Raw genomic sequence first — 12,865 nt, forward strand, 5'->3', positions numbered from 1 at the left:
TTATGATTGTTATGTCTTCTTGTTTAATTGTTCCTTTTATTAGTATATAGTGTCCTTCTTTGTCTCTTTTAACTGTTTTACATTTGAAGTCTAATTTGTTGGATATTAGTATAGCCACTCCTGCTCTTTTCTGGTTGTTATTTGCATGAAATATCTTTTCCCAACCTTTCACTTTCAACCTATGTTTATCTTTGGGTCTAAGATGTGTTTCCTGTAGACAGCATATAGAAGGATCCTGTTTTTTAATCCATTCTGCCAATCTATGTTTTTTGATTGGGGAATTCAGTCCATTGACATTTAGTGTTATTACTGTTTGGATAATATTTTCCTCTAACATTTTGCCTTTTGTATTATATATATCATATCTGATTTTCCTTCTTTCTACACTCTTTTCCATATCTCTCTCTTCTGTCTTTTTGTATCTGACTCTAGTGCTCCCTTTAGTATTTCTTGCAGAGCTGGTCTCTTGGTCACAAATTCTTTCAGTGACTTTTTGTCTGAGAATGTTTTAATTTCTCCCTCATTTTTGAAGGATAATTTTGCTGGATATAGGAGTCTTGGTTGGCAGTTTTTCTCTTTTAGTATTTTAAATATATCATCCCACTGTCTTCTAGCTTCCATGGTTTCTGCTGAGAAATCTACACAAAATCTTATTGGGTTTCCCTTGTATGTAATGGATTGTTTTTCTCTTGCTGCTTTCAAGATCTTCTCTTTCTCTTTGACCTCTGACATTCTAACTAGTAAGTGTCTTGGAGAACGCCTATTTGGGTCTAATCTCTTTGGGGTGCACTGCACTTCTTGCATCTGTAATTTTAGGTCTTTCATAAGAGTTGGGAAATTTTCAGTGATAATTTCTTCCATTAGTTTTTCTCCTCCTTTTCCCTTCTCTTCTCCTTCTGGGACACTCACAACACGTATATTTGTGTGGTTCATATTGTCCTTGAGTTCCCTGATACCCTGTTCAAATTTTTCCATTCTTTTCCCTATAGTTTCTGTTTCTTTTTGGAATTCAGATGTTCCATCCTCCAAATCACTAATTCTATCTTCTGTCTCTTTAAATCTATCATTGTAGCTATCCATTATTTTTTCTATGTTTGCTACTTTATCCTTCACTTCCATAAGTTCTGCGATTTGTTTTTTCAGTTTTTCTATTTCTTCTTTATGTTCAGCCCATGTCCTCTTCATGTCCTCCCTCAATTTATCGATTTCATTTTTGAAGAGGTTTTCCATTTCTGTTCGTATATTCAGCATTAGTTGTCTCAGCTCTTGTGTCTCATTTGAGCTATTGGTTTGTTCCTTTGACTGAGCCATATTCTCAATCTTTTGAGCGTGGACAGTTATCTTCTGCTGCTGGCGTCTGGGCATTTATTCAGATTTCTCTTGGTGTTGGACCCAGCAAGGTTGTAATATTTTTCTGTGAAATCTCTGGGTTCTGTTTTTCTTATCCTGCCCAGTAGGTGGCGCTCGTGGCACCCGTTTGTCTGCGGGTCCCACCAGTAAAAGGTGCTGTGGGACCTTAAACTTTGGAAAACTCTCGCCGTCCTGGGGGTTCGCTAGCCGAAACGGCTTGAGCCGGCCTGGGGTCCGAACGCAGGGAGGGTTGCTGGTCGCCGCAGCCAGGGAAAGAGCCCGTCCGAATTTCCTAGTCGGCCCTGGGCAGCAAGCGTGGCGGGAGGGCGCCAGCGGCAGCGGCCCGCCCGAGAGAGTGCACGTTCCCCGGGAGTCACGGGTTTGGAAGGGGCCTCCCCCACCCGTCACCGTTCTCCGCGGCCTGGGGGTTTCCGATCCAATTCTCTCAGTTGGTCCGGGGGCTGCGCGTGGTGTGGGCGCCAGCCGTCTTTGTTTCAGGGGACCGCCTCTCCAATTCTCCCAGCCGGCCCGGGGAAGGGGGAAGGGAGTAACTCCGGCCGCTTGCCACCCCGCCCGGTAAGGCCCGCGCGCCTCGGCGATCTCACCCGAGCTGCTTCTCTCAGCCAGCCAGCCGTTCCAGGATGGGGTACGCTGTCTTTTTTATCTCTGTTGTGGCTTTGGGCGCTTTCTGTATCGTTTCTACTCCCCTAGTAGGTGTCCTGGAGAAGAAACTAAGATCCGCGCGTCTTACTAAGCCGCCATCTTCCCGTTTCAGCATAGTTTTTAAAAGAAACTATTTTTGGTCTGACTGCGTCAAGCTAGTTGTTTTTCTTCGTACGAATTTTGCATTTCTGTCTGCGTGTTTCTTTTTTTTTCTGATAATCAGCAGATGTAGATGGAAAATCTGAAGCTGTTGAGCCTATTTTAATATCACTGGAAGATTCTCATCTTATCATCCTGGGCCATAGGCTAAGAGGTGAAGCTCCCGGTGGGGCTGAGGCAGGCTCTCTGCCATGCCAAATCAATCACTGAGGCGTCATCATTGATCCGAATTATCTGCCAAGTTAGCATGCAAGCCTGCTGCTGGCCGAGGGCCTTGCCAAAAATCTGGATAATGTGATGTCTCAGAAAAGGACCACACCAGCTAGGCAGTTACTTGGATGATGGAGGTAACGGGGGATTTCACTCTCACAGATCGTGTAACATCACATTTTATAACCCTTTTCTATCCTGACATATTCACTTAACCTCTAACAAGATTCCACATTCCCTTCCCCTGTACAAGGGGATGCCGTGGCACATGCTGCTCATTTCTGTCCCCATTTCCAAGCACGAAGTTATCCTTTCCTGCCTACTCTCTCTGCCTATAACATACACAGGCATTGGGAGAAAGAGGGAAACCAGCTCAACACAGATATCAACCCAGGAAAGACAGCTTAAAGAAAAAAGTTAATTGAATGATTAAAAGAGAAATAGTCTCTAATTGAGTCTTACTTTAAAATTATGAATCCACAAAAGATTCATTCCCAATTCGCTGGTAAGAGAGAGTCTATCTCTGGCATTTGCAGGGACAGGTTGAAGAAAGGCTGTTGGATTCCATTTTGTAAGGAATGGAGCTGTTTGCTGATATCTGCTAACATTGGAGAATCCTGCAAGAACTTGTTTCCCTCACACACCTAGTGGGGGATTGAGGTAGGGTACCCACATGTCAATGGGTGGCTTTCACAGCTACCCAGGTAAGCATGTGGGTTGTTCAACCTTGCTCAGAGACTTCCTAGCTTGACAGGTGGGTGGCTCACCTAAACGTCACCTGCAGATTGGTTTGGAATTCAGAATATAATTCAACAGAAAACTGTGGCTTAATTCCGAGGCCAGTCTAGGAAATTCCCTTGAACCTCCATTGTAACTGGACTATATGAATTAGGTCTGAACCTAATGGCATAGCAGCCCATGAATTAGAAGGTATTTGTGAAAAAACAGGGGTGAGTGTTCCCTTTAGTGATCTGAGAAGCAGAATGTTGGTAGGTGGAGTCCTAAACTGCTTGCCAGAGATGTGGATTCTAAGGTTAATCTCTTCCTTAAGTTTTACATTATTGAATACAACAGATATATTTTTTTCTCACAAAGTATACATTTATCATTTTGGGTAATCGAAACATTCATTCAATAGCAATTTTATTGGCTAAGATGCATCTAAACACACATCGAAGTGTTTCCAGTTTTAATGCATAAATGTAAGGTGAACTTTAAAACTTTGATGAGAAAAGACAATAAATAATATTTGAGTAAAACAGAGAGGATGTCCAGTGTGAAGGGAAACAAAGTATAAGAACCTTGCAAGTGTCTCTTTTACTTAAAACAATGGTCAGCATTATTGTTCCTTTGACTTTGCAAAATAACAGCAAGAGGTTTACTGTGACCCCGAGAAGGAGTTCAAAAAACCCGGAAGAGTGGACACCATTCCGAAGACGATCCTATGTGCTGAGTGGACCACTTGCACCTAGTGGTGCCACCCCTGCTGAGAGCGGTTGGCACCAAAGTGTCCTTTATTATGGGTAAGGGCCAGTCCTAGACCACTTGGCCTCCTGACATTGACCCCGCAAGCCAGGCCCATGTCATCAGTCTGCCCAGGGAGGAGCTGCATGCCAGCACCTTTAGGTAGGAAGGAGAGTTGGAATGCATGTTTTTTTCCTGCTCAGAGAGAGGGAGGAGTGGAATGCATGTGCAGATCTAGGACTGATCCCCAGGCTCTGTCATCCTAAATCATTCTCATTCCCTGAGTGGGGTATAAAGCAAGAACCAGAATCCCACACAGAAGGAGGACTCATGGGAGAGGGAACCAGGAAAGTGTGACCAGGGCACTCCGCAGTTGTCTGTGACACCATCCTTGTGCTCTTCCACCTCTCCTGCCTTTCAGTCCTTTCCCCTCCTCCTGGGTAAACATTCCATGATCTCCTTCTCTGTCCTTAATGGCTTCTCTGGGTCCTCCTCCTAAGTCCAGTGTTTCTCTGCCATCTCCTCTTCCCTCCCCTGCCTGAGCCAGTCATAACATCTCTAAGGCTCAGACTCCACATCTCTCCAATGGGACTGAGAATATTACCTGATAGCATCTGGGGAGCATTAAATGTCATTGTGCAAGAGTCAAAGACATATGCCCGCTCCCAGACCAGCCTAGCCTCTTCTTCTGCCCATCCACAGGGCTCCCAACTGCTTGTTCACCCGGTTCCTACCTCCCCATCCACCTGGCTCCCACCTGCCTGTCCACCTGGCTCCTCCCTGCCCATCTACCTGGTTCCCACCTCACCATCCACCTGGCATTTATATGCCCATCCACCTGGCTTCCACCTACCTGTCTACCTGGCTCCTACCTGCCCATCTACCTGGCATTTACATGCCCATTCACCTGACTTCCACCTGCCTGCCCACCTGGCTCCTACCTACCCATCCACCTGGCTCCCACCTGCCTGTCCACCTGGCTCCCACCTGCCTGTCTACCTGATTCCTACCTACCCATTCACCTGGCTCCCATCTCCCCATCCACCTGGCACTTATATGCCCATACACTTGGCTCCCACCTGCCCATACACCTGGTACTTATCTACCCATCCACCTGGCTCCCACTTGCCCATCCAACAGGCTCCCATCTAGCTATCTGGTTTCTTCTGGGCTCCTACCTGCCTGTCCACCTGGCTCAGACCTGGGCCTCACCTTCTCCTCAGCACAGGCCTTCTCTGATCCGCGCTCTTACCATCCTCCAATTCCCCTGCACCCTGCCAACCCCATTTATTCTAAGAAACCTCTGTCACCCCAACCCCTGGGCCCCAACAAGTTCCTCTCCCTAGATTCCATACTCAGTCCTCTTGGTTCGGCATGGGCGCTGCTTTCTCTGAGCTGGACGCCCATGTTTGGATTGGAGGCCCCTTGAGTTCCTCTGTGGAGCCCTGGACCTCCATGATCAGAGAGGATGTGACCCCACACTGCAGCCACCACTGGTTTCCTTGTGGGCCTTCCCTCTCCCTGTGAGCTTTGAGGGTCTGGGCCCAGGCAGTGTGCCATTCTGCTTTGTTCCTGTTCACCTGGCACCTGGCAGGTAGTGGACACACAGGAGCCAAGGGACTCAAGATTGGATGACTAAAGGTTGCCAACAAGGACCCAGAATCTCAGGTGCCTCTTGCCGTGGGCTTCACCTGTCAGAACTTGCAGAAGCCAAGTGGCAACCCTGCTGGCCTGAACATCCTTCCAAAGCTGGCATGGCCTTCCTTGGGCTGCCTCAGACCCAGGAATGACACCAACAGAGAATGAGAGAGGAGAGAGGGACATGGGGAGGCATAAAGGACCAGGATGGGAGACAACACAGCAGATCCATGAATTTTACATGTCAGAGAAATTGGTTATACCTGAATTTAGGACACTGAAGAGGAAAAGGATTAGGAATTGAAGGGTGAAAGGGAATTTAGGTGCTGAGTATGTATTTCCAGAGAAAAACAGAATTAACTGTGTGTGTGTGTGTGTGTGCACACTTGTGTGTGGAAAGAGACAAAAAGAGATGTATTTATCTTTAGGAATTGGCTCACATAATCGTGGGAGCTGGAGAGTCTAATTGCCAGAAGGCAGGCTGTGGTCTACAGGCTCGAAACTCCAATGAAGGTGAGCATGGTATCATTACCATGCTAAGGGGAAGTTGGCTGGCTGAAAATTCCTGCAAAAGTCAACCCTAAAGTTGAGTCTGATTTCTCTTCTGACCTTTGAAAACCTCCATACTGTTTTTTAAGTCCTCCAATAGATTGGATGAAGATATTCTCCAGATTGCTGAGGGCATTCTCCTGTGTTAATTATAGATGCAGTCAGCTGATTGTAGATGCAAATCTCATGTAGGAAATACTTTCATAGGAAGCTGACCAGTGCCTGACCAAGCAACTGGACACCATAACCCAGACAAGTTGATGTATGAAACTACCCAGCACTGGGGGAAATGGTAGAAAGAGGGAGAGATTTGGCCAAGAAATAACAGACAAAAGAGTCAAGGTCATCAGTAGAGGTCTAAGTTTTGACATGGAGAGTCCTTCCAGGTTAGAACTGGAGCCTGGGCCTGCCTTCACAGGAAATGCCAAATGTTTCTCTGGATGCAGCCATGTGAGTAGAGGGAGAGGACATACAGAACCACCCAAACCAGAATTTTATGCACAGAAAGTGGGGAAGCACTGAAATCAGAGTCTGAGCTTTCTACACACCATTGAGCTAACTGCTCACAATTTGTGCTATGAAGTTCTCTCATGACAAGGATCAGTTCCATTAGGGGCTGTGGAGTCTTCAATCTGCTCATGAGCACCCGTGGGAGGCCCAAGCTATGGAGAGCAGGGTTTCAGCAAGGAAGCAACTCCAGGCTCAAGTGAGCAGGAAAAACCCTCTGGCCCCTTTGGGTGTGGGGTGGGGCTGATCAGTGGAGACAGCAGACAGCTGCTGTGTGAGGAGTGTGTGCACTGAGTGGGGATGGGCTCCTGTGGGCTAGTATGTGTGTGTGCATGTGAATGTGTGTATGATATGGCATGTGTGAGTGTGAGAGAGCTGATGTAAGCCAGTGTGTGTGATACTGTGTGTGTGTAAAATAGGGCATGTGTATGTCTGTGTGTGATGCGGTGTTTGTGCATGTGTGTATGTGGTAGGGCATGTGTATGTGTGAGATAACCCATGTGTGTCAGTGTGTGGGAGAGCATGTGTGTGATTGTATGAGCAAATTGTGTTTAAGTTGTGAACTTGTGTTTGTGTGCATATGAGGGAGTGAGTGTATATGAAGGTGTGAGTGCATGTGTGTGCCAGACTGAGTGTGTATTGAGAGTATGTGTTGAAATTGTGTGTGTAATAATGTGTGCTTGTGAGCGTATGAGCAACTGAGTTACTGTGCGTCACCTGAGCTAAGGTGGGTCTCGACCTTTCCATGGTCTTCCTTCCCATGGCTTGAAGGGAGCTCAGAAGGAGTTGCTATGATTATATATCTGTGAATTTTATACTTACAGATTCAAAGTCTCTTGTCTAAAATTGCTTTCCATTGGGCCTCACATCCTCCCTGCACGTTTAATTTGAAAACATCCACGAAAATATCCTCACAGTGGCTGCTTGCCTTGGAGGCAGAGATGCAGTTCCAAGCACTTCGACCTCGTCCTGGTCCACGGACAGTTGCCTCCAGGCCTGAGGTCTAGCTGGGGCAGAGCCTTCTGCTAGCAAAGCCAACATCCAAGGCCTGGGCACATGCATGTGTGGGCCAGTGACCGCAGCTGGGGAGCTCAGGGTGTGAGCAGATCCCACAGCAGGCAGCAGGCTGCATCTCTGCACATGCACGCCCTGCCGGCCTGTGGCAGGGGCGGGGGAGACACAGTCACTGCAGGGGTCATGTGCAAAGCCAGCAGAAGACTTGTTTTGAGGGTTCGTGGTTTGGGTTGGCGTATCTTCAAAATGCTGACCCATTAGCAAATCCATACCAAACACAGCCTTGTTTTGGAAACCCAGAGTGCAGCCTCGAAGCTCGTATTGTGTTTTGGGAGAGCCAGGAGTTCCTAAACATCTGGTGGAAGTAATTTCATGGCCAAATATTAACATCTGTTCCTTAAGCTGGAAATGTAATGTGAATCGTTGTTCCGTTTTAAGTAGATTAAGTTTGTAATATTTGTTCTCGCCCCCTTGCATCTGATATTCCGATTTAGACCAGGGAATTGCCCTATAAAGGAACTCATGCCATCCATCTGAAGGTGCCTGTGACAGCAGGCCAAGGAGATGTCTTGAACCGCTGGCTGTCCCCTCTGCACAAGCACTCGCCGCCATATCCCTTAGGTTGATGGGCCACCTGCAAGCTTACTGTTCACCCTCTCACAGCCACCTCAGGGTCTAAAATCTTGATGAGGATTACTTAGAAGACAAGCGTCTGCTGCAGTGGATTTTGGTTTGAGCTTTCTATTAAAAGAGCTTTGAGGTGAGATAGACTGAGGATGGAGAATGGGGAGCCGATGCTTCATTTGTGCAGGGGGTTTAATAAGACTGACACTGAAGGTTTGGAAACGGATGGCGGTGACAGTCGCACATCGCTGTGAGTTTCATTAAGAGCACTAAACTATGGTGGGATTGTGGTTGAAAGGAGAAGTTCGGGTTGTGCATGCCAGTAGATGGAAAGCTAGAGGATGACACATGGGGTTACATAACATAGTGGGTCCTGTGTGGTGATGACTGTGGTTAATTGTACAAATATAAGAATCTTCTTCCATGAACTAGAAAAAAACAAGTGTCACTAATACCAGATGTTAATAGTAGGTGGTAGATGGAAAACTACAACCAACGCAAACTCTGGATTATAGTTAACAGTAGTATTGTAACATTCTTTCATCAATTATAACAAAGTTACACACTCATGTGTCACTAACAGATTTAAGGGGTATGGGGCTTTTCTTTTTAAAGCAACGAGAATCTTCCCAAATTGATTGTGGTGATGAATACACAACTCTGTGATTATTCTGAAAGCCCTTGTTTGAGCACTTTAGGTAGTTTGTATGATATGTGAATAAAATAAGTTTTAAAAAAGGCAAAACAAAGAGCCTTAAGGTGAAACATAGGTAGCGGGTATTATCTGCTGTCAGCTCTAAAAAGGAAACATCACTGTCCTTCTACCAGGGTAATTGTGAAGGTCTTGATCTCTCAAAGGCAGCCATTGAATTAAATTCCTGGCTCATCTCAACACTGAGGGAAGTTTTGTTTTTAGTTAAAAACACTTGGCAAGTATAGACACCTGAAATCTTATAATAATCTAACTCATCGCTCCCTCTAACTTATCTAAAGCTGGTCTAAGGCCCATAAGAGAACAACAAAAATAAATACATAGACCATCCAATATAAAGGGAAGAAGGAAAGAACCATGACCAAATTATTAAAATATGTCATATTTTATATTAAAAAAATTCTGAGTCTTCCAATATTTCAGTGTCAGTCTAGTAAGACTCTAATGGAGCTCAGGATTAGATGGAGCAAACTGAATACTGGGGGGTGAGGAGTTTTCGAAAACAAAATACTCTATAGGTTTTCATAAATATTTCACTTTTTCAAAACTTTTGGTTGATACATCTTTTGGTTGAAGTAGTAAGTATGTCCCTGAAGATTGTCCACGCAAACCTGTAGCTTCAATGGTCTCCATCCTTTGGACAGTGGATGCATCAAGACGAGCATCTTAAAGGCTCTTTTGAGGCCCTTCTTTGCTAAAATAACAACTTGACCCTAAGGTAATCAGGATTTTCATCAAGTTTTCTCCAAATGAGACAATTTTGTCTTCTTTTCTTGTCTCTGTAGTGGAGAGAACAGAGAGCAAGTGAAATCTCTTCCCTCCAAAGGGCAACTGGTCAAATTTCAACTTGAAGTGATGAATTTTCTGGCTTCTTCGACAATAATCAGGCCACACGTCATGCAACACAGCTAAAACCCGGACAAGTTTTTATGAAATAAAGTGCTCTGTCTTTCCGGAGCCAGGCATTCGCCGGTCCCCAGGAGACCCACGCCTGGACTCCAGCCTGCCCAGCCCGGGCCGCTGTCCTGGTGGCGTCCCTCAGAACCAGTGGAGCCATAAACAAGGACCCAGGTTCACCTTTCATGATTGCTAACCTGTGACCAACAAAAATCACATAAATATTCTAATGTGAGTTGGTCTGGTCTGGGTCTTCTCTCATTTGTTGGGCTCAGGAGCGAAAGACTGCGCTTCTGTGAAATACAAACAGCTCCTTGCCTCAGGCAAGGCACCGCTGTGAAGTGCAGTTCCAATGAAGCAGCGATGGTAGCAGAATTTGGGAGCAGCATTTTGCTTCCTTCCAACCACATATGCCGTAATTCAGGTTTATAAATTAAGCTGCAGCTCTCAAATGTATTCAGCGCTTCAGGTGTATTACAAATGTGGCCATTTGTTATTATTTTCTGTCCTTTCTGCTTTTGAAATTTGTGTGGATTCCTCATCAAAGATTCTTGGAATTGGTGAATTGTGTAACTCGGAGCCAGAAGGTGGGGAGGTAATTGTCATCGCCTCCCTTCTCTTCCCTGTGTTCCCCTTTGCCCCTCTGTAAATGCATGTAAATGGATTCTGTATTTCTTTCAAAAAGGAGGTTGTACAAATAAAAGAATGTGAACAAGGAAAAAATGCCCCCGTAGAGTCGTTCTGGGTATTTATGGTTAGAGGAAGGCTGTCTTCTGTCAGAGTCTGAATGAATAAACTTAACTTGATCACCTTCTGAAGAATTTATGAATCATGGTTAATAATCAGCTTTAGGCACTTCTGAGGGAAGACTCACATTTTGATGCTACAAAGGTCCGCTAAATAGCTCATGGGAAACGACCCTGCTTCCCATTAAGTATAAAAATTCACTACCACAGGACTTGATGTCAGAGGGAAACCATTTCTGTCTCAACTCCTTTCAAAATGTCAAGAAGCCCCTTGACTTAAACACTTTATTAATCTTAAAGATCCAGGCCAGACAGCTGCTTCTCAGGGAAGAAAAAAAATGTTTTTCTCTTTAAGAAACTTCTTTGTACTTAAAAAAAAAAAAAAAAAGCTTTCTCTTTCTTTCCCTCATATTCATTATTTTCTGTCTTTAAAAAGGCTTTTATCTGACGCTCATCTCTCCCTTGTGCCCACGGCGAACACCAGCACCCTCTCCTTCCCATCCCACAAATCTTTCCAGGTACCTGCTTTATCAGGCTCGTGTCTGCTCACTACCTTCCTATTTAAATGGCTGATGCAGAATCAAAGTCAAATGTGAAGGTCAGGAAAATGGTTTTTGGTGCATCGTGATCTAAGACATAAATAAATTTACCCGCCAGGCACAGAACTGTGAGCCCCTCAAAAGCAAATTAATAAATAAATTAGCACCTTTGCCAGTATTTACAAAGCGTGTTTGGATTGATTTGGACTCTCAGTTTACTTTGTCTCTACTTATAATAGTCATGCATGAGTACTATGCTTACTGTGTATCTTTTATTTATGCCTTTACTGTAATTATTAAATTTAATACTCATTCAGATAATTTGCCTTTTAAATAAAACTGGGCCCCCTAGAGTCTACGGAACACACAATCTCTATGGAAACATAAAGTGTCTCCAAAGTTCCCATAGTAATAGTCTGCATTTCGTTTCCAGGAAGATGGCAGAACAGGGAAGGCTGAGCTCACCCCTGCTCCATGAAACAAGTAGAGAAAGGGCATAAAAATGACTGGGACAGTGGCTGGAGGGTGAGTGACCAGAGAACAACTTCTACCTATATAGGGAGGACCTGAACGAGAAAGCGGGGAAATTTCAACCGAGAGGATGGAGTGAGTGTGCTTGGTCGTGACTGCACCTGGGAGTGGGGTGGGGGTGGGCTGCAGCCCAGGCTGGAATGGGTCCTGAAGGAAGGCTTGACCCTGCGCTCCTGCTTGCCTCTGCAGCCAGCTGGGAACATCTTCCTCCTCAGTTCCACAGCCGGGAGCTGCCGTGGGGTACCCAGAAGCCAGCAGACTTGGTTTACCTGCACACAGAGTGCTTGCTGCTGGTGCACAGTGCCTACCCCCATGCCCAAGGCAAGCCACAGTGGGTGCCTGGTTTGGGGGAAAACTGGGGGGCCTACCTCTTGGGAGGAGGGGGTCAGAGCTGGGCTGATCTGACTATTGACCACTGAAAGAGACTCCCTGGGTCCTTCTGCTGCTCCTAACCTTTCTTCTTGGAGGCCAGGGCACTCACATCATGCACAGGTGGGGAGGTGGAACACGGGAGCCACGCCACCGCATCATTCCAGGCTTAGAACACTCATGGCACGGACGGGCAGAGAAGTGTGATCTGGGAGCGAGCCGTACCACCAGGCACTCCCAGCCTAGAAGAAAGGTTGGGAAAGGCAAGCGTAGTTGAAATACTCAGTCCCATTGAAAAAAATGCCCAAGGTCATTCCATGCAGGAACCAGGTGCCACCAGTCCCACCAGGCCCACAAACGGACACCCACGGAATTCCCACTGCCTGCCCCAGTCCCGGGGTTGGCGGCTCTCAGGGCACCAGGACCTGTGGCCTTGAATTGCGCCTGGTTGGGTCTTGGCCCAGCTAGCTGACTTAGGGAGAGGAGAGCCTGAGGCGAAGAGGGGCCCAAGAGCATCATCTGCTAGGAACACAGGGAAAGTATACTCTGGCGAATAGCCTTTCTCCCCAGCCTTTAGCAGGTTTTCAATTAGAGTCGTATCTCCTGCATGGAGTTCTGACCTTGGTTTGGTAGAGAATTACTGACAAAGTACAAAAGCAGACCTTCAAAGCAAACCCAAGCAACTACAACATCTTACATGAGTGAGGGAAATCAACTTTCCAAATAACTTTATCAGGATAATCAAATGTCATGAAGTCAGCACAAAATCATAAAACACATGAAAATGCAAGAAGATATGGCACAGCCAAATGGCCAATTAAAATGCTGGGGGAGACACAGAATTTGGAAAAACTAATTAAAGATGTCCACACAAATCTCCTAAATAACTTCAG

Source organism: Tamandua tetradactyla, chromosome 9 (assembly GCF_023851605.1).
Source record: "Tamandua tetradactyla isolate mTamTet1 chromosome 9, mTamTet1.pri, whole genome shotgun sequence".
Taxonomy (NCBI): domain Eukaryota; kingdom Metazoa; phylum Chordata; class Mammalia; order Pilosa; family Myrmecophagidae; genus Tamandua; species Tamandua tetradactyla.